We start from the raw sequence: 26,712 nt of genomic DNA on the forward strand, positions 1-26,712 counted from the left end.
ACTGTCATAAGAGGTTACTAATGAGACTCTTGTCTAATGAACAACCTCAGTCCAAATTGTTTGATCAAAGTTTAAAGTCTTCCCAAAATCTCGTCTTCCTCGTGTTCAATAAAATCAAAAACATTATAGTCCTTGGTTAAAATATCCGTAAGAAGCATATTAAAAATTATGGCTTTTGTAATGGAAAAAGGTAACTGACTGTTGTTAAAATTCCGCTAGGACTAAAGAAACTCTAAGCTTGTATCTAATAAAGTAGACACTAATTTAAATGATATTGCAGATTTAATGTCCTCCATTAAATTTCTCGCCATTCAGCAAGGAAAACATTTTCTTTCTGTCTCCTTTTGCAGTTATCAGCCACTGACCTTGCACCCCAGTCTGACTCCCTGATGAATTGTGACCCCAGGGCCTGGGGACAGGAGCTGGTTACTTTGAGTCACAGCTGTCTGAGCCAAAGATGTCAGTTTTGTTCTGTTTTGTTTCTTACTGAGAACGGGGTTATCGGAGAGGGGACTCTGAGTTAAATGGTGCTTACAATCCAACCCAAGGCAGCATAATATTGCACCTCTACTATTGGAGAGGATGCAGGCTAATAGCTTATTTGCCTTTAAACATTTTGTTTTCTTCAACAAGTTAATGTCACAAAAAAAAGGTGGAGGAGACTGCTTGGTATTAAAAGAGAATTTTAAAGCATAACAACCCAATGAAATGTGTGGACCCTAATTGGTTCAAACAAACCAAAGGTAGAAAGTATTTTGGGCACATTTGGGGAAAACTGACTAAAGACTGAGTATTAAGCAAGGTCAAAGAATTGTTATTAATTTTATTAGTTGTGATGATGGTACTGTGACTATGTAAGCAAATGTCTTTATTGTTTAGGGGTGAATGTCAAGGTATCCAAATTTTAAAAAAGTAAGCAAAAATAGATAACGCAAAAATGTTAATAATTATTGAATGTAAGTGAGGAATTTTTAGAGGATTATGATAGCATTTTTTTCTACTTCTCATTATACTTAATTTTTTTTTACTATAAGAAGTTTAAGCTTTGCAGCAGTAGGAACAATATAAGGCTTGAGAATACATAGATAATATCAGAGAATTTTAGAACCGTGAAAGATATTAGAGAACATTTATTCCAACACCCTCACTTAGAGATATGGAAATTGCTGCCTCAAATAGTTGGCAAGTTACCCAAGGCTACATAATTGGTTGGTGATGAAGCCAAAGAAGAAACCTTTGGTTTCTCACTCCCAAGTACCATTCTACAAGTACATCCTGATTCCTAGGTTCTGTCCTGCCCACACACGACATGTTACTAAGCCAACATGGCTGCCACTCCAGAGCCACCAACTCCACTTCTTCTGGGGCATCTGCTGTGGCCTCAGGCACAATCACCACAGTTGTCCCTGCTGCTGCTATAGAATCACAGTAGTTTCAGTAAGTAACACCATCCCTATGCCCCATCCCAGCTCAGATGCTGCCCCCACCAACCATTCAGCAATGAGACATTAGCACAGCCCCTTCTTCCTAATGGCACTCAAATTTCTTCTACTTCTCATTGCTTAGATTCTACCAGAGTGAAGTGAAGTTACATTGTCATTTTTTTTTTTTTTTTTTTTTTTTTTTTTGGTTGTGTTGGGTCTCCATTGCTGCACGCGGGCTTCCTCTAGTTGCAGTGAGCCGGGGCTACTCTTCCTTGCAGTGCGCGGGCTTCTCACTGTGGTGGCTTCTCTTGTTGCAGAGCATGGGCTCTAGGTGTGTGGGCTTCAGGAGTTGTGGCTCGTGGGCTCTAGAGCGCAGGCTCAGTAGTTGTGGTGCACAGGTTTAGCTGCTCTGTGGCATGTGGGATCTTCCCGGACCAGGGCTCGAACCCATGTCCCCTGCATTGGCAGGCAGATTCTTAACCACTGCGCCACCAGGGAAGCCCTTCATTGTCATTTTTAACAAAGCAGATTTCCTCCAAAAATGCTTTATTCCCAAGAGATACATTAATTGAGCTATACTGGCATTTCTCTAATGTAGTAATTCTGCTTTTTCTTTTAATTTATAAATGTCTGAGGTATGTTAACAATGAATAGAAGAAATGACATGAATTAGATGTGTGTTCTTTATTTTAGCAGGAAGGCCCTGCAAGCATTTAGGCAGGTTATAAAATTACAAAATGCCTAAACTTATAAAACAAAATTGGTTGCACAGTTGATATTTATAGAGTTGAAAGTTGTAAATTCAATTCTCATTTCTCATTCTAGATTCACAGTATGAATATCCATCCTTCCTTCCTTCCTTTTTTAATGCATTCAGTTTTATAATGAAGGTTACCGAAGGTGGAATTGTTGAAAAATGCAAAATACTGCACTCAGAGAGAAAGAGAAATACTAAAACATTACTTTTATTATGACTTTTCTTTACCACAAAACTTTCATCAGCCTATGTAGTCTTTTGGTAAGGAAGTTTAGTTTCCTTATCTCAATTAGGGATTAGTTTCAGCAATGGGATTTTTCCTGCTTTCTAGTTCATTTAGTGCCTGTCCACAGGCCTGTGACACCCAACAGGCAGCATATAATATAGGAAAGAGTAAATCACTCCTAGGCTCAGCATCCATTGACAATGCTCAGTAGTCCTACTTTAGATGGCTCTCTCAGACAGTGGTTCTGAACCTCATCTTCCTGCTCTTTCCTGCTTTAACTGGCCTCTTAGGGCTTCCCTCCTCAAGTGTCAGAACTTGCACAAGCGTCCAAACTTCCTCCCATCTCTCCTGAAGTTTTCCTGGTCCTAAACCCTCCTGAACAACTCTGTCCTATTGCTTCTTGTACTAGAACATAACAGTAATATCTTGTGATTGAAAACAAACCCCCAAAATTCTAGAACTGAAAAGTATAATAATCAAAAGTAAGAATTTAATTATTTTGGAACTTAAGCACCGTTTTGCTATTATTTTAGTAGTTACTCTAGAAATTTACTAATTTAACTAAATATGTTTTACAACAAGTTACACACAATTGAAAAAAGAGAATTAGTAAGTAACATATAGGTCAAAAATTATATCAAGAAAAAAGCATAGAGTGATAAAATGATGAAATTAAAAAAAGAGCAGATAAGTGATGTGGGAAATTCAGTAACAAATTCTAATATATAGTTGATTAAAGTCCCAGAAGGAGAAAAAGAAAAATTGAAAGAATAATGACTAAGAATTTTTCCAGACCAATGATAGAGATCAATCTACAGATTTAAGAAGCCCAATAAGGGGCTTCCCTGGTGGTTAAGAATCCGCCTGCCAATGCAGGGGACACGGGTTCGAGCCCTGGTCCAGGAAGATCCCACATGCCGCGGAGTAACTAAGCCCGTGCACCACAACTACTGAGCCCCCATGCCACAACTACTGAAGCTCGCCCGCCTAGAGCCCGTGCTCCACCACAAGAGAAGCCACTGCAATAAGAAGCCTGTGCACCGCAACGAAGAGTAGCCCCTGCTCGCCGCAACTAGAGAAAGCCCGTGCACAGCAACAAAGACCCAATGCAGCCAAAAATAAATAAAGAAAATAAATAAATTTTTTAAAAAAAGAAGCCCAGTAAGTTCCAAGTGGAATAAATAAAAAAGAAACTGAAACTTAGATGCATCATAGTAAAATTGCAGAAAACTAAAGATAAAGAGAAAATCTTAAAAGCAGTCAGAGTTAAAACAACAGACTACCTTCAAAAGAATGACAGGATATAGTCTACCTCACAGGAATCAGAACACAGTGGAACAAAAAAACCTTCAAAATACCGAAAGAAAATAACTGCCAACCTAGAATTCAACTTCAATTCCTCCAAGGACCAAGTTGAACTAAAGATATTTTCAGGTAAACAAAAATGAGGTAATTTGCCCCCAAAAGATTATAGTAAAAGATATCCTAAAGGTCTTAAGGCAGAAAAAAAGTAATCCCACATGGAAGGCTCAAGATGCAGAAAACAAGGAAGAACAACAAAACTGATAAATATAAAGGTAAACCAAAATGAGCATCGATGTTATCACAACAGTGATAACGCCTTGTTTGGATATTATATCTATGATTGAATTAAATGGGAACAATACCATAAAAGTCAAGAGAGGATTAAAAGAAAGCCAAGTGTTCTTAGGTCCTTTATTGTTTCAGAGAAGGGTAAAATGATCGATTAAAATTAGACTTTGGTAGTTCAAGTGCACATACTGAATTTCTAGGGTAAGTACTAAAATAAGAGTTAAAAAGTGCATAAATTCCAAACTAAGAGAAGAAATAAATGGAATAATATAGTGAAGCCAAAAATCAAGAAAAAGAAACATACAACCAGTAGGGTAAATGGAAAGTACACACTAAGATCTTTTGAAGGATTACCAACCTGAGTGCGTAGTTTAAACTCTGGGATATCAGTATAAGTTTTTATGACTCATTTTTCGTTGTCATCACCTGCGATTATGGAAGAGAAAGAACGAAAACCACCCAGGTTTCTCAACACTTGAACTTAAGGAGTTCTAATGTGTTAAACCAACATGACCTCAAACAAGTCCCAGTTACAGGGCAGGACAGTGAGGTCCCTGAAATACAATTTCATTGAGAAAAGTGGAGTGCAAGCTCAAGAGGAGTATTCAGGATAAGAACGGAAGGTTCCATATGAAAGGATTGGTTTCTTCAGTGGGGCTGATCCTGGGAGCTCCTCCAAAGCAAACACGCTGTCATAGTGCTTCTAACCTTGGAAAAATAGCTGAGCATCAACTAGACAAAAGCCCAAATAGGAACATCCTGGTATGAACCTGGCACTCATCTGCCCTCAGAGAACTTTAACAACCCATGTATTAATTACTTGTTGCTGGTTAACAGATTACTCCCAAAATTAGTGTCTGAAAACAACAAACATTTATTATCTCTTGGTATCTCTGATGGAATTAGGAGGTAGGGCGTTTGAGAGGTAATTAGATTTAGATGAGGTCATGAGGGCAGAGGCCCCATGATGGGATTAGTGTCCTTTTAAGAAGAGGAAGAGGGACCAGAGCTCTCCATCTCTCCACCACATGATGACATAGGAACTAGGAGGCTGTGTGCAAACCCAGAAGAGGGGTCTCCCCAGATACTGAATCTGCTGGCACCTTGATCTTGGACTTCCCAGCCTCCAGAACTGTGAGAAATAAATGTCTGTTTAAGCCACACGGTCCAGGGTATTTTGTTATAGAAGCCCAAGCACACTAAGATGCATAGATTAACTCATTTAATCCTCACAGGGACTCAGTGAAAATGTGTTATTACTATACATTGCACCATGGAGGAAAAAGAGGTACAGAGAGGCTAAACAACTTGTCCAAGATCATAAAGCTAGTAAATGGCAGAGTTGGCATTCAAACCCAGGAAGTCTGGTCACAGAGCCCATGATTTCCATTCATTCCACTGAGTGGACATCGGTATGAGCACACTGAGTGGACACCAGTGTCCTTCCTCCCTTAAGACTGTGTAAGTCCTTAGGGTTTTGGAAAATTTGTAGTGGGGAATGTAGACAGATTTATCTGATTTCTTTCCAATATGGCAGGTGGGGTTTTGAGCAAGTGTTAACCTGAAAAATAAAGAAATATGACTACATCTGTTCCTGTAAAGGCAGAGTTATGAAGTGACTTGCCCTAGTTTGCAAGCTGACTCTGGGGTGTTTACCTTCTTTGGATTGAGCTGCAAATCCCTCTGCTATTGGGTAACCGTGGTATGTTTCAGGGAGCAGAGAGGTTGAAAATCCCAGGAAAGGCATCTATGGTTCTGACTGAACTCCACAAAGATTAGCTCAAAGAAAGTCCTCAGAAGACAGCCCACTTTCCTCAATGGCTTTTGATCCATCCCTTTCCCATATTCATCCTGAAAGTATGTAATAGACAAGCCTCGCCTTACATTGACAGCCTGCCATAAAAATGAGTTGGGATAAATTGACTTGAGTTGGACATAATAAAAAAGCAAAGGGGATTTTTTCACTTGTACCGCTGAATTTTTTCCTCTTCAATAACCCCACACCTGAAGTCATGATTCATCTGTCAGAAGCCATCACTGTGTCTCCCCACAAGTACAAGCTGTTTGCAGCACAGCATGGGGATAAGCTTTCTCACAAACTGGGATTGGAACCTATTTGCGTTTCTTCCTACAAATATGAAAATTCCAAAATGTCTTTGATTAGTTTTGCTTGTACCTTTGAAATAGAGTCCACTTACTTTTCCAGCTCACTTAGTTCCATGTAGTGGAGGAGATTCTTAGTGGGTACATGCTGCACCCAGGATTTGCACCCAGTAAATATTTGTTGGGTGATACAGTGAAGGAAACCCTCCTCTAAATGCTTCACATAAACCTAAGTTTTCATTGGCCTAAAAGGAGAATGACTATTTCCATTTGAACTTGGCCTGGCATCAACACTTTCGGCTTCTCTGGTTTTGATACCACTGCTCCCTCTGCCAATTTCTCATAATTCATCTGGAAGCCTGGGACAACTCAAAATGCCTTGATAGCCAAAGAAACTCCAGAGCGTGAGAGAGTAATTCTGTGAGCACCGGTCAGCAACATCCAGGGACTTGAGGCCAGTTTAGATTGAAGCAAATGCTCCTTTTGGAATCTCTGAGTACAGAGGGGAAAAAAATTGCCATGGGTAGGTTTCGTTTTGGTGATTCTCTTGCTCCAGTGTAAAGTAGAAGCTGTGACATCTGAAAGGGAGTAAGCAAAACTGGGAAGTGAAAAAGCAGAGCCAGTCTGCAATGGCAGCAGATAAAGCTTATATTTGCATGTGATCCAAAACACTAAGAACAGAGCCTGCCCAAGTAGCTGTCATGTAACAAATGTATCCATGAGTCAATGCCTCAGCCATTCCCTCTGCCAAACCCTCTTACTTTCCCAAACTCGCTTTGATTGCTAGATGAGAATTACCACTGGTTTCCTTATAACTTTCTCAGATTGACACAGCAAACAGATTTGGTTGCTGCCAGCGCCCATCTGAGTTGCCATTAGGCAGTGGTGGGATTCCTGGTTCAATACTTAACTGGAGGCTTAAGTGGTTTTTGGTGTTGGTGCTACTTGCCATTTTATTTGCAGAACTTTCTTAGGTGGAAGGACAAAAAGCCTTCCTGGTATACAGTATGTTCCTAGTAAATGTTTGCAGAATTTCCTGGACCTCCACTTCCTAGTCATTGATATAAGGCTATCTCTAAAATTCATTTTAGCAGTAAAAAGCTATGGGTGTTGTCAAGATCCAGGCATATTTGATATTAAAAAAGCATTTATCTGTTTCATTGAATTTCTCTTTAATACTTATTGTAACGTGTTAATGCAGTTATTTACATGTCCTGTCCATGAAGCCCCAAGGGCAGGTATAGCTGTTATTCATCTTCACACTCCTGGCTTCGGGCACAGTGCCTTTCCATACTAGGTATTCAATAAAAGTCTGTGGAAAAGCCATCTTTAGAAACTACACCTCTCAATTATGAGTCCCATGTCAAATATTTTAAATGATATATAAAAGGGGGAGGGATAAATAGGGAGATTGGGATTGACATATACACACTACTAAACATATAAGATAGATAACAAATAAGGATGTACTGTATAGCACAGGGAACTCTACTCAATACTCTGTAATGACCTATACGGGAAAAGTATCCAAAAAAGAGTGGATATATGTATATGTATAACTGATTCACTTTGCTGTACAGCAGACACTAAAACAACATTGTAAATCAACTAGACTCCAATAAAAATTTTAAAATAAAAAAAAAATTCAAATAGAAGGAAACCTTTTCAACCTCTTTATCCCCCCTCCCCCCACTAGTATGAGAATGGGAAAACTACCCTGTTTTTGTGCTCATTATTGGAAAATACTCCTTAGGCTACCACCTTCATGTAGGGTTCTAAGCCAGACGTTCCAAAATATCATTGGATAGTTTGAAATATAGAATGACTCTAAAATTGCTCCTATCCTCACCAAAGGTGGAGAGCCAGCCTGCCCTTGAGGCAAAAGCCTAGGGGAAAGCCAGGCCCTTTTCCACTGGGGACCAGTTCCTTATCTTCAGAAGTCACACAGGTCAGTTCCTAGAGACTTTCTGGGAAGTACAGGCCAGAGGTGCCCTGAAAACTCCTAAGACTATCCTCCTCCCAAACTCTTCAGGCTAGAGGAGCATCTGCCAGAGAAGCACGTGGCTCCAGGCAGGCCTAATACCAAACATGCCATAAAACAGGGATCAGCAAAATTTCTCTGCAAACGATCAAATTTTAAGTATTTTAGGCTTTGCAGGTCACACGTATCAGTTGCATATTCTTCTCTATATGCTTGTTTTCACAAACCTTAAAAATATAAAAACATTCTTAGCTGGAGGACATCTACAAAAAATAATTTAAGGAGCCAGATGTGGCTCATGGGTCACAGTTCACCAACCCTGCAAAACACCAAATGGATGTGCTGGATGTTAGCATTATTCTTTCACTTTGTTGATACCTCCAAACCAACAACAAGTTCATTTTATTTTGGACCTTTTCTTATTTAAATGTGTTAAGGATTTAGGTTATGAAAACCTAGGTTTCTATCTCTAAGACACTGTGTGATTGGGCCAGCTCAGATGACTTCTTAAGCTTCAGTTACCTCATCTTAAAAATATGAGTAATAAATGAGTATCTTATAGGGCCGTTCAAATACCCCAGTGACAAACCGTACGTCAAAGTTCTTTGTAAGCTATAAACTTTATTTAAATTTTAGCTATTATTACTCTTAATGTTATTGAACTCTTAGGAAATAGAATCACTCTGATGACATTATGGTTTAGTTTGTATATATATAGTTCCAATGATAGAGTGTGGGAAAAATCCCAAAGAAATATTTGGTTTGAATCATAAATTATTCGAAAGCTTCGAACTTTTCTTAGAAGCTGTTATTTGGTTTATGTGGGAAATTACTTGCATGGAAAAGAAATTGTGGTTTTTAACCTTCCAAACTCAAAGTAGAAAAACCACAAAAGAAAAAAAATATATTTTTCCAAAAACTATTTGTAGAGATTTGTTTTCAAATGCCAAAGCTTCTATCCTCCTGAAGTTAAAATGAGTGAAGACTCATTTCTTTAGAAAAAGAGAAATTCAAAATTTTGCTGCAAGTTAATATAACACATTTGGTAAGGAGAAAAAGCACATTCAAGTAAATGCTGTTTGGCTGATTGTGACCACAATGCTACCTTGTCTAATACATTCAGGAATTGAAGAGCTTTTAAATGTCACCAAACTTGGCAACAAACAAAACAAAAAATGAAATTATATTCCACCCGTGAGCCTCTTAAGGTATTTCTCCCTCCTCAAAAGTTATTGAAGAACATCAACAAATTGTGGTAAATGTTGATAGCAAATAGTGTGTCCATTTCCAAAATGTGTATAATAAATTATCTCTAATGCCTCAGTCTTTCCTTTTAACCCTTAGTATTTGACATCAGATGATGCTTTTTTTAAAAGGCCTGAAATTTTTAATATTTTATTCTCCCAGCTCTTTATTTTCCCCTGGCTCCTCTTCCTTACTGCACCCTGAAAACATGAGTATTTGCCAACATTTTATGATTGACGCAATTGTCTCCTCAGCTCCATCCTCCAGAAAACAAAATCACTCATACTTATAAATAGTTGTCTAATGCACCTATTCCCGTTAGATTTTAAGCTCCATGAGAACAGGAACTTTGTTTTCCTTCCTGCTAAATCCCCATGTAAGAAAAAAGGAAGGTGGCTCACAGTAACAACACCCAGTGTTTTAATCACCACTATTACCCAGCATTCTCTGTAGAACTGTATTCTGCCACATAGCTCACTAGCAACCTCAAACTCATCATATTCAAGCCACACTTATCACACTTATCAGCCACCTCATAAATCTTCTCCTCCTGACTTCCTTCATAAATGTCACCAGCTATTTTCTCAGTCACTTAGAGGTATTTCCTTTTATCAAACAGCAGTTTAATTTCCAAGTTATTGTCAATTCCGTCTTTTGAAGGGGGGGAGCTTCTAATATGGGTAGGGAGACCAAATAGTGCCACATATACACTAGGACAATGTTGAGAGTAGAAAGAAGTGCTAACTAGTTGGACCGTCAGGATGACAGCATAAACATGGGCTGTCCTGAGAAAATGAAGTGTGTGATCACCTTAGCTATGGACGAAGAACTATACTAGAAATCATACATAATACAAAAGTGTATACAATACAAATAGTTCCCGCCTCACAGAATATAAGCCTTATTACAGGAGATAAACACAAGTAACTCTGAAATTAAGTACAAAGTGATAACTACCAAAATTCTGGAAGTTTAAGAGCAAGATTAATTTTGGCTGGGTTTATTAGGGCAAGGGTCATAGAAGATGTAACTTTTGAGTTTTGAAATACAGAGCTGATTTGCACATGTAGATATGGCAGCAAATAAGGCTGAATGAACACTGAGAACAAAACTTTGTGATTGGCAAGTAATTCAATGCAGCTGGTGAGAAAAGGGCATGAGTGAGAATTAGGGCAGGGAAAACATATTGTAGATTTCTAGTCAAACTGGCACTGTGAGTTTCAGCTTTTATTTGCCCTTCCTCTTCCCCACTCCTATAAACAGCAACAATATACAAAACATTAAACATTTTAAAAGGCTAAAAATATAAAGCCATACTCTAAGAGAGATATCTTTATGGATCTAAAAAACAGATATGGTCAAAGTAGTAAGTAAGCTTTAAACAGGTTTGTTGAACCCAGATTTTAGAGACAGAGAAAGGCAAAGCTTTTATTACTCTAAAGAATAAGGAACAAAATGCACCAGAGCCAAGTTTACCACTGGAGATTTTTTTGTTTTGTTTTGTTGTTTGTGTGTGTTTGTTTTTTATGGGTTTTTTTTCAGAAATTAGCAAGGGATTCCAAAGTCTATATGGAAGTGTGAAGGGACCAAATGTAGTTAACACAATAATGAAAGACAAGATTAGAGAACTTTCACTATCAAAGTTACTGGAAAGATGCAGGAATTAACCAGTTTGATATAGTGCAATGATAAACAAATAGACCAGTAAAACAGAATAAGACCAGATGCTAGCCTTACATACTCAATTTATTTAAGACCAAAATGACACTACAGAGTAGTAGAGAAAGGATGATCTTTTCAATGAATGATTCTGGGACATTGAAAATTAAAAAAATAATTTGGGTCACATGAAAAATAATTCACCTTGATCACCAAACACAAAACCTATTCCAGGTGGATTAAAGATCCAAATTTGAAAGGCAGATAATATAGCTTCAAAAGATAAGATGAGATAATATTTCCACAGCCTTGGGGTATAAAATGTATGAAACATAAAGGAAAATATGGATACATCTGTTACATTAAAAAAGAAACTTCTGTCCACCAAATGACAGCATTAAGAAAGTAAAAAGACAAGCCATACCTCAGGAGAAGCGATCTGCAATACATATAACTGCTGAAACACAGGTATTCAGAATATATAAAGTACTCCCACAAATCAATAAGAAAAATACAACCCATTAGAAAAATGGATGAGACTTCCAAAATTAGGATATTCCAAATAATTAAAAAGCATTTTTAAAGATGTTCAACCTCATTATGCACTAATTAAATGCAAATTAAACTTGCTGTAAGAGACAATACACATCCACTAGAACGACTAAAATGATAAAGATATTTGAGGAGGTGAAGGAACTAGAATTCTCATATTCTGACCTATGAGAATAAATTAGTATGAGCTACTTTTGAAAATCATTTGGCATTTATCCACTAAAGCTTAATATACATGTATGCTAAGATTCAGCAATTTCACTCCTAGGTATACACTCAACAAAATGTGTACATAGGTGTGCCAAGAGCCTTATGCAAAAATGTTGACAGTAACTTTTTCGTTACAGTAATCCTTGCATCCATAAACAGTAGAACTGATAAATAATTTGTAGCATATTCATACAAGGGATTATTCTAGAGATGTGCTAGACATGGTAGCCACTAGCCACATGTGGCTATTTAAATTTAATTATTTAAAATTAAATAAAATTTTAAAATTCGACTACTCAGTCACACTAACCACATTTCAAGTGTTCAGTAGCCATGTGTGGCTAGTGGCTACCAAATTGGACAGCACAGAATATAAAAAAGTTTCTATCATTACAGAGGTTTATTGGAGAGCAAAATATATATAATATATCCATATATTATATATATATGCTTGGGACTCCAATCATATAAATATAAAAAAAAATAGGGAAAGTAACCTCTGGTCTTAGAAGTTAGTATAGTTGTTAACTTTGGGAAGGATGGAGATAATACTAATTGGGAGTGAGCATGAAAGGTCCTACTGGGATTCTAGTAAGAATGTATTTCTTAATCAGGATGTTTACTTTGTGAATATCTAGCTAGCTGTACACTAACGATTCTACTGGGTTTTTTTCACATGTTATCCCTCAATAAAAATTTTATTTAAAAAATAAAACCTCATAAGAAAAGAAAATTAGATAACTCAATAGAAATTTCAGAAAGAGACCTGAACAAACACTGCACAAAAAAGATAGTCGACCAATAAACATATGAAAAGTTTCTCAAATTCATTAGTAATCAGGAAAACGCAAACTAAAGCCACAATAAGCTATTTCTACATACACACCAAAATGGTTAAAATTAAGAAGACTGACAACAGAGACTCTTGTACCTCTGTTAGGAGTGTAACTGGTACAAGTACTGTGGAAAAGTATGTGTCAATATCTACTAAAGTAGAACTTCTAGAATTTACACTTTGCCCTATGATCCCGTGATTCCATTTCTAGGAAATATACCCAATGGAAATTCTGGCCCATGTGCACCAAGAATCTTTACACAAAGTTCAAAACAACATCATCCATAATAGCTAAACAGTGGACAAAGAAAGGATAAATAAATATTGGCTTATTTATATACTGACATACTATAAAACAGCATCAATAAATGATCTACATGATTTATACGAAAAGCATGATTGAATCCCACAAACGTAATCTTGAACTAAAGAAGCTAGATATGATTGAATATGTACCGTATGATCTACATAAAATTCAAAAATAGACGTAAGTATAAAGTTAGACATCAAGATAGTGGTTACCTTTAGGGAAGAAGATAATTGCCTATGAAAGAGGCTTCTAGGGAATTGGCACTGTTTTTGTTTAAAACCTGGGTCACTGTGATAATCCATCAAGTTGCACATTTACAATTGGTGCATTTTTCTGCATATGTGTTTTATTTCAATTTTAAAAGTTTAAACAAAGAATAATAGATAAGAATTGTCCGGAAATGATTACATGACTCTTCACTTTGAAAAGACACAATAGTACCCAACAGAATAGAAACAAATTCACATTTTTATGAAACTGCAGAATATAAAAGGTAAAAATAAAAACTACTAGAGAGATAAAAGATTACAAACAAATGCCAATTAAACTGATAGCAAAATTATCAGCAGCAAAAATGAATAACAGCATAAAAAGGATTAATCTTCTAAATACTAAAGAGAAAATAAATGTTGACTTAGAATTTTATCACCAATGAAACTATCTTTCAAGAGTAAATATGAAATAAAAATATATAGTTTTATATACACAGATATACACACATGAAGAAAGTTTTATATCATTATAAAACTTCTGTGAAAGAACTATTAGAGATTATATTTTAACAAGAATTTAAACATCTATAGAAGAGGGACTTCTTTGGTGGCACAGTGGTTAAGAATCTGTCTGCCAATGCAGGGGACACGGGTTCAAGCCCAGGTCTGGGAAGATCTCACATGCCACGGAGCAACTAAGCCTGTGAGCCACAACTACTGAGCCCATGTGCCACAACTACTGAAGCCCGCATGCCTAGAGCCCATCTCTGCAACAAGAGAAGCCACTGCAACAAGAAGCCCAGGCACCGCAACGAAGACCACACTGCAGCCAAAAATAAATAAATAAAATAAATAAAATTTAAAAAAATCTATAGAAGAGATTTTTGTCTCCTTTGATCATTGATATTTTTCAACTGCCTAAAATAATGCATGGTACAGAGGAAATTCTCAATAAATATTTACTGAATGAGGAAGAAAAGTGAACAGGAAAAAAAATAGATAAGGGTGAACAAAGTGAGGAAAAAATAGGAAATATGCTGGTAAGTTCAATTATAATATTGTTAATTTTTATTTGTAAAAGGTGGAATTAAATTCTAATTGGCAAGAATGCAGAATTGGGAAGTGTAGTTCAATGGGTAATTAAAGCATGGAAAATGGTTAGTTTTAGGAGAGGAAGAGAAACACAGCATAACTCTAGCTTTTGCTTGAAAAACATATATTTAATTACAAATAATAAAAATTTGATAGTAACTACTAACAGAATAGGAAAAAATATACCAAAAAAAATTCAAAAAAAATTAAATGAAGGAAAGAATAAAGAATAACTTTATTAATGCAGTGGATAGAGGGAAAATCAGGGAGGAAACAGAGAGAAGTGATGATAGTCAGAAAGCAAAATGATATGATGGAAATAAATCCAATTTTGAAAACAGATAAAATAATCCAAACAATCTATAATCATAATGCATGTGAACAGATGAAACTTACCTATTAAAATACAGAACTGTCAAATTATATTTAGAAAAAAAGTAAAGAATTATAGCATCTACACAGAAGTACCTGTACAGAATAGTCCAATAACAAAATGACTCAAAAAGCTGAAAATAAAGGTCTTGAAAAACGTAAACCAGAAATAAGCTGCCTAAAACAAACCCAGTGTTATAATATTAATATCAGACCAAATAAAATTTCAGGTAAAGATCCTTAATAGGAAAAATAAAGGAACATTACATTATAATGTGGCAGGGAATTTTTCTTGCTCTACCCCTCAATACTATGAATATTATGGAATGAATAATCATGAATTGGATGAACCTGCCTACAATATCAACATACACAGTGTAACAACTGTCAGAATTATAAGGAGACAATGTTATATCCATAATCATAGTGGAAAACATTAAGTCACTTACATCAGAAACTTTTAGACCAAGTAGACCTAAAATTAGTAAGGGTAAGTAGAATTTTCATAATAAAATTAATGTGTTTGGGATTCCTGTGCCCAAGAAATAAAGAATATACATGCTTTTCAAGCACATATGAAACCTTTCAAAACTGATCATATGCTGTTACAAAGTCTGAGGAATTTCAAAGATTCAGTATCATATAGATTTATTTTCCTAGGCATCATGTAATCAAATTATGTATCAACATTAAAACAATAGCTTAAAATTTTGATACAAAGAAAAATCACACTCCTAATTAATTCACGGATAAGAAAAAAAAAAAACGTATTGGAACCTGTGAAATGTTTCAAACTAGATGACTATGAAATCACTACATAACAAGTCAAACCTTGTGAGAGTGTTAAGTGGAATTGAGAGGTAAATTTCTTGCTGTAATGGTGTTTGGTTTGAAAAGAAACTAATAAAATGTCCAATTTGTGTATGTCCAATGTGACAGAAAAAATAACATCAGAATAAAACCAAATGAAGTAGAAAAAGAAAAAGGAAAGGAAAGAGCAGAAATTATTGGAACAGTAAGCACAGTAACATGTGTTATGATACCAAAGCAATTAAATTTGAAATCAACAATATAAAGATAAGTTTCTTTAAAGAGACAAAACCAATACTAATGGAAACTAAAAGTGTGATGTTTAAAAACTGAGTTAAAACTATGAAACTTTTAGAAAAAAAAACCATGGGAAAGCATCTCTGGGCTAGGCAGAGTTCTCAGACTTGATGACAAAAACACAAGCTGTGAAAGGTAAAATTGACATATCGGATTTTATTGTTAAGAAGAACTTTTGCTTTTGTTAAAAAGTAAAGCTAAAGACTGAGGAAATTCAAAATGGATCAAAGACATAAGACCTGAAACCATAACACTCCTAGAAGAAAACATAAGGAAGAAGTTCCTGGACATTGGTCTTGGCAATGATATTTTGGATATGACACCAAAAGCACAAACCACAAAAATCAAAAAGTGGGATTACACCAAATTTAAATGCTTCTGTACTGCAAAAGAAACACAGTCAACAAAATTAAAAGTCATCCTATGAAATGGGAGAAAAAATTGCAAATCATGTATTGAACAAAGGGTTAATAATCAAAATTTATAAAGAATTCATACAACTCAATAACAACAAAAAAATCTGATTGTAAAATTGGCAGAAGAACTAAATAGGCATTTGTTTTCCCAAAGAAAACATCCAAATGGACGATAGGTGCATGAAAAGATGCTCAACATCACTAATTACCAGGGAAATGCAAATTAAAACCACAGTGATATATCACTAACACACCTACCAGGATGGCTAAAATAAAAAAGAGAGTGACAATACTAGTATGGAGGTAGAAAAACTGGATCACTCATACATTGCTGTTGGTAATGTAAAATGGTACTGCCACTCTGGAAAAATAGCTTTGTGGTTTTTTATAAAACTAAACATATACTTACCATACAATCCAGCAATTGCACTCTTTGACATTTATCTGGGAAACATGCAAACTCGTGTTCACATAAAAACCTGTACACAAATGTTGATAGCACCTTTATCTGTAATAGCCCAAAACCGAAAACAACGCATGTGTCCTTCAAAAGGTGTAGTTCAACTAATTGTGGTACATCTATACCTTGAAATACTGTTCAGCAATAAAGAGGAATGAACTATTGTTACATGCAACCACTTAGATGAATATTTAGGGTATTATGCTGAGACATAATAATCAACCCAAAAAGGTCACATACTGCATGATTCCTTTGATAATATTTTGAAATGACATATTTTAGAGATTAGTTATTGTCAGGGGAATGGGACAGGTGAGGTGGGAAAGGGAATCTGAGCAGCTATAAAAGGGCAACATGAGGGATCTTTGTGGGGTGAGGCTATTCTGTATCTTGACTCTGTCAGGGCCAACATCCTGATTGTAATATTGTGCTATGACTTTGCAAGACTTTATCAGTGTGGAAACTGGGTAAAGACTACATGAGATCTCTCTGTATTATTTCTTACAATGGCATGTGATTTACAACTATCTAAAAGTAAAAAGTTTAACTGAAAAAACTAATTAAAGAAAAATCCTCATGATATTAAAGTATATCTAGAACTTAATAAAAAAGTAAGGACATCAAACCTCTAGAATATAGCTACAGTGACATTTAGAAATAAATTTATATTCTTAAATACATGTTAAAATATAAAGATTGAAATTAGTTATTCAACACCAAAAAACTAAGATATTAATTGCTGTGTAAAACCAAAGGTGGTAGAAAGAAGGAAGGAAAGAATGAAGATAATGGCAGAAATTAATAGACTACAAATAAGCAAAACAACAAAAGAGATGACCAACAAAATCAAAACCGGTGTTTCAGAAAAAAAACAAACAAACTAAAAAACACTAAAAATAGAACTACCATACAACCCAGCAATCCCACTACTGGGCAAATACCCTGAGAAAACCATAATTCAAAAAAAGTCATGTACCACAATGTTCATTGCAGCTCTATTTACAATAGCCAGGACATGGAAGCAACCGAAGTATCCATCAACAGATGAATGGATAAAGAAGATGTGGCACATATACACAATGGAATATTACTCAGCCATAAAAAGAAATGAAATTGAGTTATTTGTAGTGACATGGATGGACTTAGAGTCTGTCATACAGAGTGAAGTAAGTCAGAAAGAGAAAAACAAATACCATATGCTAACACATATATATGGAATCTAAAAAAAAAAAAAGGTTCTGAAGAACCTAGGGGCAGGACAGGAATAAAGACGCAGACATAGAGAGTGGGCTTGAGGACACGGGGACAGGGAAGGGTAAGCTGGGATGAAGTGAGAGAGTGGCATGGACATATATACACTACCAAATGTAAAACAGATAGCTGGTGGGAAGCAGCCACATAGCACAGGGAGATCAGCTCGGTGTTTTGTGACCACCTAGGCGGGTGGGATAGGGAGGGTGGGAGGGAGATGCAAGAGGGAGGGGATATGGGGATATATGTATATGTATAGCTGATTCACTTTGTTATAAAGCACAAACTAACACACCATTGTAAAGCAATTATACTCCAATAAAGATGTAAAAAAAAAAAAAGCTCTCCTGAAAGACTGATTATGAAATAGGACAGAAAGAGTATTTAAACAATATTAGGAATAAAAACACATAAATAGACATAAAATAGAATAAATATTTTAAAAGTTGTATGACAATATCATGAAAATGTATATGTCAATAACCATAAAAAGTTAAATTAAAATATAACTTTAAAAAGTTAAAACCAGAGTAAACTATAAACTAGTAAAGATATAGAAATAGACAAAACTTCCCCCTCTATAAAGATATTAAGTCAAGTGTTTTGTACCTGAATTAGCACAACCTTCAAATAACAGAAGTTCTAATTTATTTATACTGTCTCAGAGAACAGAAAAAGAGGGAGAACCAGGTATCATTTTCTGGGCGAGTATAATTATAATTTCAAAGCAGAATAAAGAAAACATAAGAAAAGGAAATCATAGTCCAATCTTACTGGTAAATATCACTAGAAAAAGTTATAAATAAATTACAGAAAATGAAACAAAAAGTATATCAAAGAAAATACTATATTAAGACCAAGTAGTGTTTATATCAAGAGCAGAAAAAAAATAGTCAATATAAAAAAAGTCAATCCATATAATTCACCATACTAATAAATTATAAGTGAAAAATCATATGATCATCTTAAGAGTGAGAAGAATTTTAAAATGCCTCTTAGCAAATTAGAAATATATGGGAACAAATTTAACAAATTATTAGCAAAAGATATATACACATAATACTAAACATTGCAGTCTAGAAGCATTCCTATTAAAGTAAGGATTAAGGCAAGAATGTCTATAATTATCCCTAAAATTCAACATTATACTGGGGCTATAATTAAATATATAAGGACTAAGAATAGGTATAAAGATTTGAAAGAAAGGCATAAAATTGTTACTAAATATTGATAATTGTCTTTGTAGGAAATCCAAGATGATCCAGAAATTTTAAAAATCAATATTAATTTTTTGAAAAGGAAAAGAAATAGAAGAATTCAGCAAATAAGATCAGTATACAAAAATTAATGCCATTCCCATATGTCAGCAAAATCTAATAGGGAAAAGACATTGTTTATAATAGGAACAAGAAACATAAGATATCTAAAAATTACTAACCAAAATCAGGCCAGATGCTTATGAAAAATTGTTTAAAATTTATTAAAGAATATATTTTGAGTAAAAGGAGAAATATACCAATGTAGCTGATGGGACTATCATAAATATGCTCATTCTCCACAGTCTAACTCTTGCAATTACAATTAAAATTCCAATAAGATTTTTGTTGAAAACCAACGAACTCATTAAAATTCAAATGACATTTCTACCTTCTGGAAATGGTGGAGTATTTTTGTCATAGTTATCCCGCACATAACAATTATAAATCCTGGATTATCTATATGTATGTGTGTGCATATGCACACTGTGTACATGTCTGTGTGTGTGATACAGACATAGCCAGACAGACACACACAGTTTATTCACACTGGTTGTAGTTATATTCCATACAGTCACTGCAAACACTGAATTAGTGAATATGGAACCATTGCTCCTATGGGAAATACAAGGTTAGGTTCCTGCACGCCTCTGGTCACATCTTCACCAGCTGATCAATGTGAATCCACTAGAAAAAACTGTATATTATCTACAGTGACAGAATGATATAAATTTGTCTGACTTCTCAGAAACAATGAAGGTTAGACAGTAGAACATAACATACTCTGGAAAATAATTTTGGTGTGTTATACATTTTATAATACTTGCTTCCAATTAAAGTTATAATTTAGCCTTGCCCTTTTGTCCCTTTTATCAAACCGAAAAATATTGAATATTGATGTAAATTTGTCAGTTTTTCTAAAAAATTCTATTCTTTGTTTTATTTAAAAATTCATGAGATGTTTTCCTTTAAATATCTGTGAAATATCTGTGAAATGACAACATATATCACAAAGGGCTGACATCCTTAATGTCTGTGTTAATTTTGTCCTCCAGTAAGCAGACACCAAGACATAATTAATCATACAAAAGATATAAGGGGGAAATTCCTGTGAAGGCAAAAGGAAGAGCTGGAGAAGGAGAGCCTTCAGACCATGATCCAAGTCAGAATCCTATGAAGCAGAGAGGAAGAAAGGAATACTGGGAAAGAAAAGTGTCAGACAGTTGCACAGTTGGAAGAACGTTTTGGCCAGCTGATGGGGAGCACTTGAGACAAAATCCCCCATTCAAGAAGTCCCAGGTCTTGGGCTTCCCTCGTGTCGCAGTGGTTAAGAATCCACCTACCAATGCAGGGGACACGGGTTCAAGCCCTGGTCTGGGAAGATCCCACATGCCGCGGAGCAACTAAGCCCATGTGCCACAACTACTGAGCCCGTGTGCCACAACTACTGAAGCCCGCACGCCTAGAGCTTGTGCTCCGCAACAAGAGAAGTCACCACAATGAGAAACCCGCCCACCGTAACGAAAGAGTAGCCCCTGCTCACCGCAACTAGAGAAAAGCCTGCGCCCAGCAACTAAGACCCAACGCAACCAAAAAAGAATAAGATAAATAAAATAAAATAAATTAATTTAAAAAAAGAAAAGAAAAAAGAAATCCCAGGTCTTGTAGTAATAGGCCTGCTTTAGAACCTCTGCCTGCTTAGCAATCAGTAGGGAGCAGCCTATAGGAAGTGTGGCGTGAACACAGGGATGGATCCAGAAGGACAAAATGTGGCACTGTCAGTCAATTATGCAGCAGGAGATCTGATGGCACATTTTCATGGCTGCCACAATATATAAAGAGTATTTACAAACCAACAAGACAAAAGGGGGAAACACCAATATAAAAATGGCCAGTGGACATTATACCAAATTACCCATCAGCCACTTAGAACCATTTTCCCCCTTCTATGCTCCTCTCTGCATTGCAACGGCTGGAAGAATCTCTGTCAACCAGATTTTGGGTTACAATGTACCAATAAGAGGAATTCCTGTAAAAGAGAAGCAGAAGCCATTGTGCACCATGTAACACTGTCGTGTAGGAATGAAGGCTTCAGCCCACAGCACATGTGAGGATTTGCCAGAAGATTCTTTCTGGGTGTCCTGCACGTTATTGATGCTTCAGGCACCTGAACTCACCATTGTGATTTCCTGATATTCCTGTACTTACAGATTTCCTGAAAGCAAATAGCAGCTCTCCCTGATCAGTTTTCCAATCTTTCTTAACTGTCTTATGAGCCTCTAATTCCTTGTATTAAATCACTCCCTGCTTGAAACACCTACAGCAGTTTCTGACTAAATCCTGATTGATAGAAACATGGACAAGCAAATCAGAAAAGTATAAATGAAAATGTCAAATCAGCGTATAAAAATACACTTATAATTACAGAATAAAAATTTTAATGAGATTTTTTTACTTGTTAAATTGGCTAAGGTTTATTTCATTTATATTTATTTATGTACTTATCGATTTTATTATAAATACTCAAGGTTAACAAGAGGAAAAAAAAGGAGGTTCTGCCATACACTACTCTTAGGAGTTTACACTTTCCATTTGCATTTGTAAAACCTTTTTAGAAGGCAACATGTATTATAACCTTTTAAGTGTTCATAACTTTCGATTCTTTAATTTCACGTATAGAAGTTATTCTTAAGAAAAAATTAGAGTACAATGTTATATATGGGTATTTATCACAGTACAAGTTATAAATCAGACATCTGTTAAAAACATAAATATCCAAGTATTAATTATCCAAATATTTAAATTTATCATGACATATACACACAATGAAATTGCTATGCAGCCATTATAAGTCATGTTTGGGCAGAAATTTAATAATATGGGGTTAATAATATTAAATGAAAAAACAAGGTATATAACTGTAGGTACAGTATGATCGCAGTATTGTATATAATGTATATTTACACACATAATATTGTAAATACATGTATATAATATATTTCATATATATATATCTATGTATGTCATTTATACACGTGGGTTTAGAAAAAGGGAAAATATTCCAAATATTTAACAGTGTCTAGTTCTCTAATGACAGAGTTACAGATTCGTTTTATTTTTATATATTTCTAACTTTTTAAAATGTGCTACTATGAGCATACATTTTATAATGAAATTCAGGTCAATAAGAATTTTAATGTGCCTGTAAGAGCAGGTCAGCAGATGGAGAAATGAGATAAAGAATTTCTAAATTTTTTACAGATATTGATTTAGGTGTTTCAATTCCCTTTCTGTTGTTACTGGACAAAGGTATTGAAAGAATTTGATTGATATGCCTCAACTAATATTTGCTGTGCAAAGAGCAGAGTTTTATTCTTTTAAAAGTATAATTGGCTACAGGCTGGCTTGACTCCACATTCCCACCATAACATACACTGTACGGATGGGACGCTGTGACTCCCATAACTTGAAGCAAGTTATTTTCTCAGGGTGACGAGAACAATCGGGATGAATGATGCCAAAGACAGAATCGTTATCTCATGCTAGGCTTCCTTCAGCAGTGTCTGTGCACTGGGAGTCTTCTCGGTTCATTCAAGGGTTAGAACACAATGTTTGTTTGGAGAATCATGACTTGGATACCGCATCAATATCATTCTGAGCAAAGTTTTTCATTTCCCTCACACATTCTTTTAAGCCTTAGGAGAATTCATTGAAAAGCCAGGTCTTTTTGGTGGATACTGACATTAAACCCTCTACCCTGTCAGTGGAATTATAAATTCCAGAAATCAGTTCCTAATTTCATTGTGTATTGTCTTGTAAGATAATGATTGACAGATTCTCTTTTTTTTCTTCAAAGCTTCCCACACTAGCTGACTTTCTCACTAGTCACTAACAGAGTCCTGCCGGTCTAAGGCGTCAGTGTATGTCGATTGCAAGCCCTTCTTCTCCAAAGAGGTTGGTTCCCCCAGTGTCTGTGAACACACACACACACACATACACACACACACCCCACTCTACTGTACAGCTGCTGTTCATCTGCTTACGTTACTTTTGTCTACCAATCCGAATCCTGCTTATCCTGCAAGCACTAAGTCAAGCAACATCATCCCATGAGGCTTCCCAGAACCTCCCCTGCAGGAGATTTCTCAAGTTCCAGCACATCTGAAGTCTACAGAGTAGCACTCTTAGGTCCAGGTAATAGGACCCGTGCCTTGGGTTTCGTGCTTTAGAAAGCCCAGCTCGGACTCCCTCTGGCTGTAGCCCTTTCCATGGAGCAAAAAGTCCACAGGAGTAAGGTAATATCCCAGCCTGGAGCCTGTGCCCTCCCTTCTAGATCATGCTCTGGGATCTAGCATCTCCTGCCCCAAATGGCCACACAACCACTTTCAAGGACTTTAGGCCTTTTTTCTGGGTCTACCCTCTCAAGGGAAGACCATATCACAGGTGTGTGCACCCTGAGGCCCAAGGCCAAGAGGCAGCTGTTTGGGTGTACAGACTGAAGTGTTCACACATATCTGCATGGCCCTTCAAGATGTGGGACGAGAAGGGATGGGAAGAAAAGGAGGAGTAGACAGGAGTCATAGCCAGCTCTCCCACTCTGCCATGTAGGGTCACTCTGGTTACATCAGTGGACCGGGGAATAGTTCACAGGGCATTTCAAACACCTCTGCAGCTGAATACTTTGTGCTCTTGTTAAATGTGGAATTTGGACCACTCTGGGTTAGAAGTATGTTTCACTTTAAAGTAGCACACAAAATAAGCAGAAAAGGAAAGGGTTAATAAGATTAATAACAAGAGAGTTGATAAGCTTCATGAGATATAATCTCACTCAGTCCAAATAACCCTGGGGTTGGGGGTTATTGTCTCCCTTTAAAAATTAGGAAACCAAGGCTCAGAAAAGCTGAGTTCCACCCTGGTTTCATAGAAGGGCAGGGACAGATCTTTACCACTCCACAGCCTACTCTTTCTTCACTCCAACTTCCCATGGGTCTATCTCAACATCTTCTGGGACACCCACATCAACCATTCTTTATGAAGATGAATAGTTCCCTGTTTGCAGGTCTGTGCTTAGCCATGGAAAAATTGGTTCTGAGAGCTAGTTTAGCCAAGATTGATGTTCACCGGCTTGGAAGTGGATTTGAAAGACCTACCTGGTAGCATACAGAGGCCAAGGTGGAAATAAAGCGCTGCTCTTCTCCATCTGGGCACTAGCTAATTGGTTGAGGGGGTGGGATTGTGAGTATGCTTGTTTGTTGGAGGGGGGGGGGCCTGGGAGTTCCAAAAGGCTTTGTACACTTTGACCCTGCAGAGTTGAGCAATTTTCAGTGGCTCTTCTTGATAACACTACTTCCCTTATTTGCCACGGAACAGATCTTACTAGAAAGCTTGCATTCACGGTGTCAGGTTAATGAATACGAAACTAAACAATAATATCGTCCTCTGGTGGATGGGATTTCTGAAGAACAGACATTGTATACATATTTAATGATAAGATGTAGGGGTCTCAGGGAACTGTAGTAAAGCCTCTTCCACGGAGGGGACGGCATCTCAGAGAGCAAGTGACTTAGTAATTAGAGGGAACCCAGATTTCCTGTCTCCTCACCCCATATGCTTTTCCTACAACATAAAATTCACCCCCCCTATAGATGTGGCGGGTGGGATGGCATTGTTTACAGGAAAGAGGTCATCTGAATTTTAGGTCTTTGATGAAGCAGGGCTCCCTGATCCTCCTGAGGGCATTCCTCTGAGGCATTTGGAGGTATACTGCTATAAAAAGGTCTCCCAAACATCTCCCTTGGAAAAGGTAACAATGTTAATAAACTTTTGTTCGGGTGAGGGAATTCAAGTACATACTTTTCCTGTACTGAAAGTTATCTCTTTATTACTAGGTTTAAGAGAACCTACTAACTACTTTATGAACAGTGTGTTTTGTCTGAATCAATAAAGATGAAAGAAGGGGACTTAGGAGGTGGGAATCAGAGCGGAGAAAATTCTGGTATTTTCCCAATATTCTAAAACACAGGTGGTTTTCTTCAATTTTAAGCTAAACAGAACATGGAATTTACCAGAAAAAAAAAAAAAAGTAAATAAGACTGGTGATATCAACTTTTCATACTCCAACTATTCATGCATTAAGGAGAAGTAACACTCTTTTAAAGGGTACATTTTCTTACGGAAACTGGAAAATAATTAATAGCACTTTAATAACACTAAGCCACGTAAGAAACTCCAGTGCAGCCATCATACTTTCTAAGTCCATTTGTCTGAAGAAATGAGAGGTGGATCGTATTTCAGAAGGTTTAGATACGCTCACTTTATCTTCCTAGAATTATAATTTTATTGTAATCAGATTTATTGAATTTTATCTGGTTTTACATTCATCTGAAAACATCTGCAAATAATATAATTTACCTGCATATTTGGCATAACAATATGCTTCTTTTTGATTTTAACAGAACCTAAGTGTTCATTGAATCAAGCTGTTCAAAAGTAACTTTACTGGGCATTTCTTTGAACACATCATACACACAGCAGTAGGTGTCTGGCAAGTGTCTATTTTTCTTTACTTTTAAAATCAGATCATTTAAAAGAGTTATTTACTACAAATAAAAAAATCCCTTCTCCCCGCTCCCCCCACCCCCACGCCACACACACACACACTTTCTTAAAGTGAAGCGAGAACCCAGTTCACCCAAGGCAAGAGAAAAAAAAATACTGCTGCGCGCACGGTTCCTGTTACCTCAGAGTAATACGGTAACAGCAGGAGATTACGGTACTAGCTGGGGCTACTGACTGTGTTACGTCAGCGAGAGCTGCAAAGTTCCTTGCCATTCTTTGCTGATGTCGGGGAGCTGAATATTAAAAGGGTGAAGGTGGAGTTATTGCCTAGCTGTATTTGGTTGTTTTTTTTTTTTTCTATTTTCTCTCTTTATTTTTAAAATCTCCAGGTAAAACGTCTGTGAGACAGGAGCTTAAAGACGTCTGTGGTAGAGAAAGGGGTGAGTCAGCGGGTGCAAAAGGACTAGGAATTGGTTCGTCGGAAACGGTCCCCTCTCCCCCGAGGGAGGAGGCGGCAGGGCTGCTCCTGGGACCGAAAGCCCGTCCAGTCCCCGCCACGCGCGCGCGAGTGGCTCTGCGTCCGCGCTCCAGGTGAGTGCGCTGCAGCGCCGGGCGCCGGCGTCCAGCAGGGCCGGGTGGATGAGAGAAAACCTCCCTGGGCCTCAGGGCGAGACCCAACTCCCGCTTTCCCCAAGCTCCTCCCGCTTCTTTCACCCTTACCCTTACCCCACTTCGTTTCCCTTATATATTCTGGGAAGTTATCTCCTCGTTAAGAAGTGTGTTTTTTAACCCCGTATTTACCGCTCCGAGGTAGGGGGAAACGGGTTTCTGCAGTTGCTTGCTTTTTGTACCGCCTGTGAGCTCTAGAACTTGTGATGTTCACAGCAGCTTTTGCCCGGGAATCCCGCCTCAAGGCCCAGCCGCAGAGTCCTTACAAGGCAAGGTGTGTCCCCACTCCCCGCATTCCTGCCTGAGTCCCTGCGGTCGGCCCACAGCTGTGGAAACCTAGCTCTCTTACGCAGATCGTGGTCCCCAGCTCGGAAAATACGAGGCGTCCCCTGTCCGCGGGCGCGCGGACTTGATTTTTACGCCT

At 36.9% G+C, this 26,712-nt stretch overlaps 1 protein-coding gene across 7 annotated transcripts in view; it reads left to right on the forward strand.

The window, feature by feature from the left end:
- Nucleotides 1-26,712, forward strand: part of ADRA1A (adrenoceptor alpha 1A) — a 121,513-nt gene continuing 94,801 nt past the window's right edge. For 4 of the 7 annotated variants that reach the window (XM_082402836.1, XM_082402841.1, XM_082402837.1 and 1 more), the window contains exon 1: nucleotides 1-26,712. This exon is cut by the window's right edge. The gene's annotated coding sequence lies outside the window, so the exon portion shown is untranslated. The other 3 variants (XM_082402838.1, XM_082402839.1, XM_082402840.1) reach the window with 3 other exon arrangements.

This window comes from Balaenoptera borealis (assembly GCF_965194805.1).
Source record: "Balaenoptera borealis genome assembly, chromosome: 8".
Lineage (NCBI taxonomy): Eukaryota > Metazoa > Chordata > Mammalia > Artiodactyla > Balaenopteridae > Balaenoptera > Balaenoptera borealis.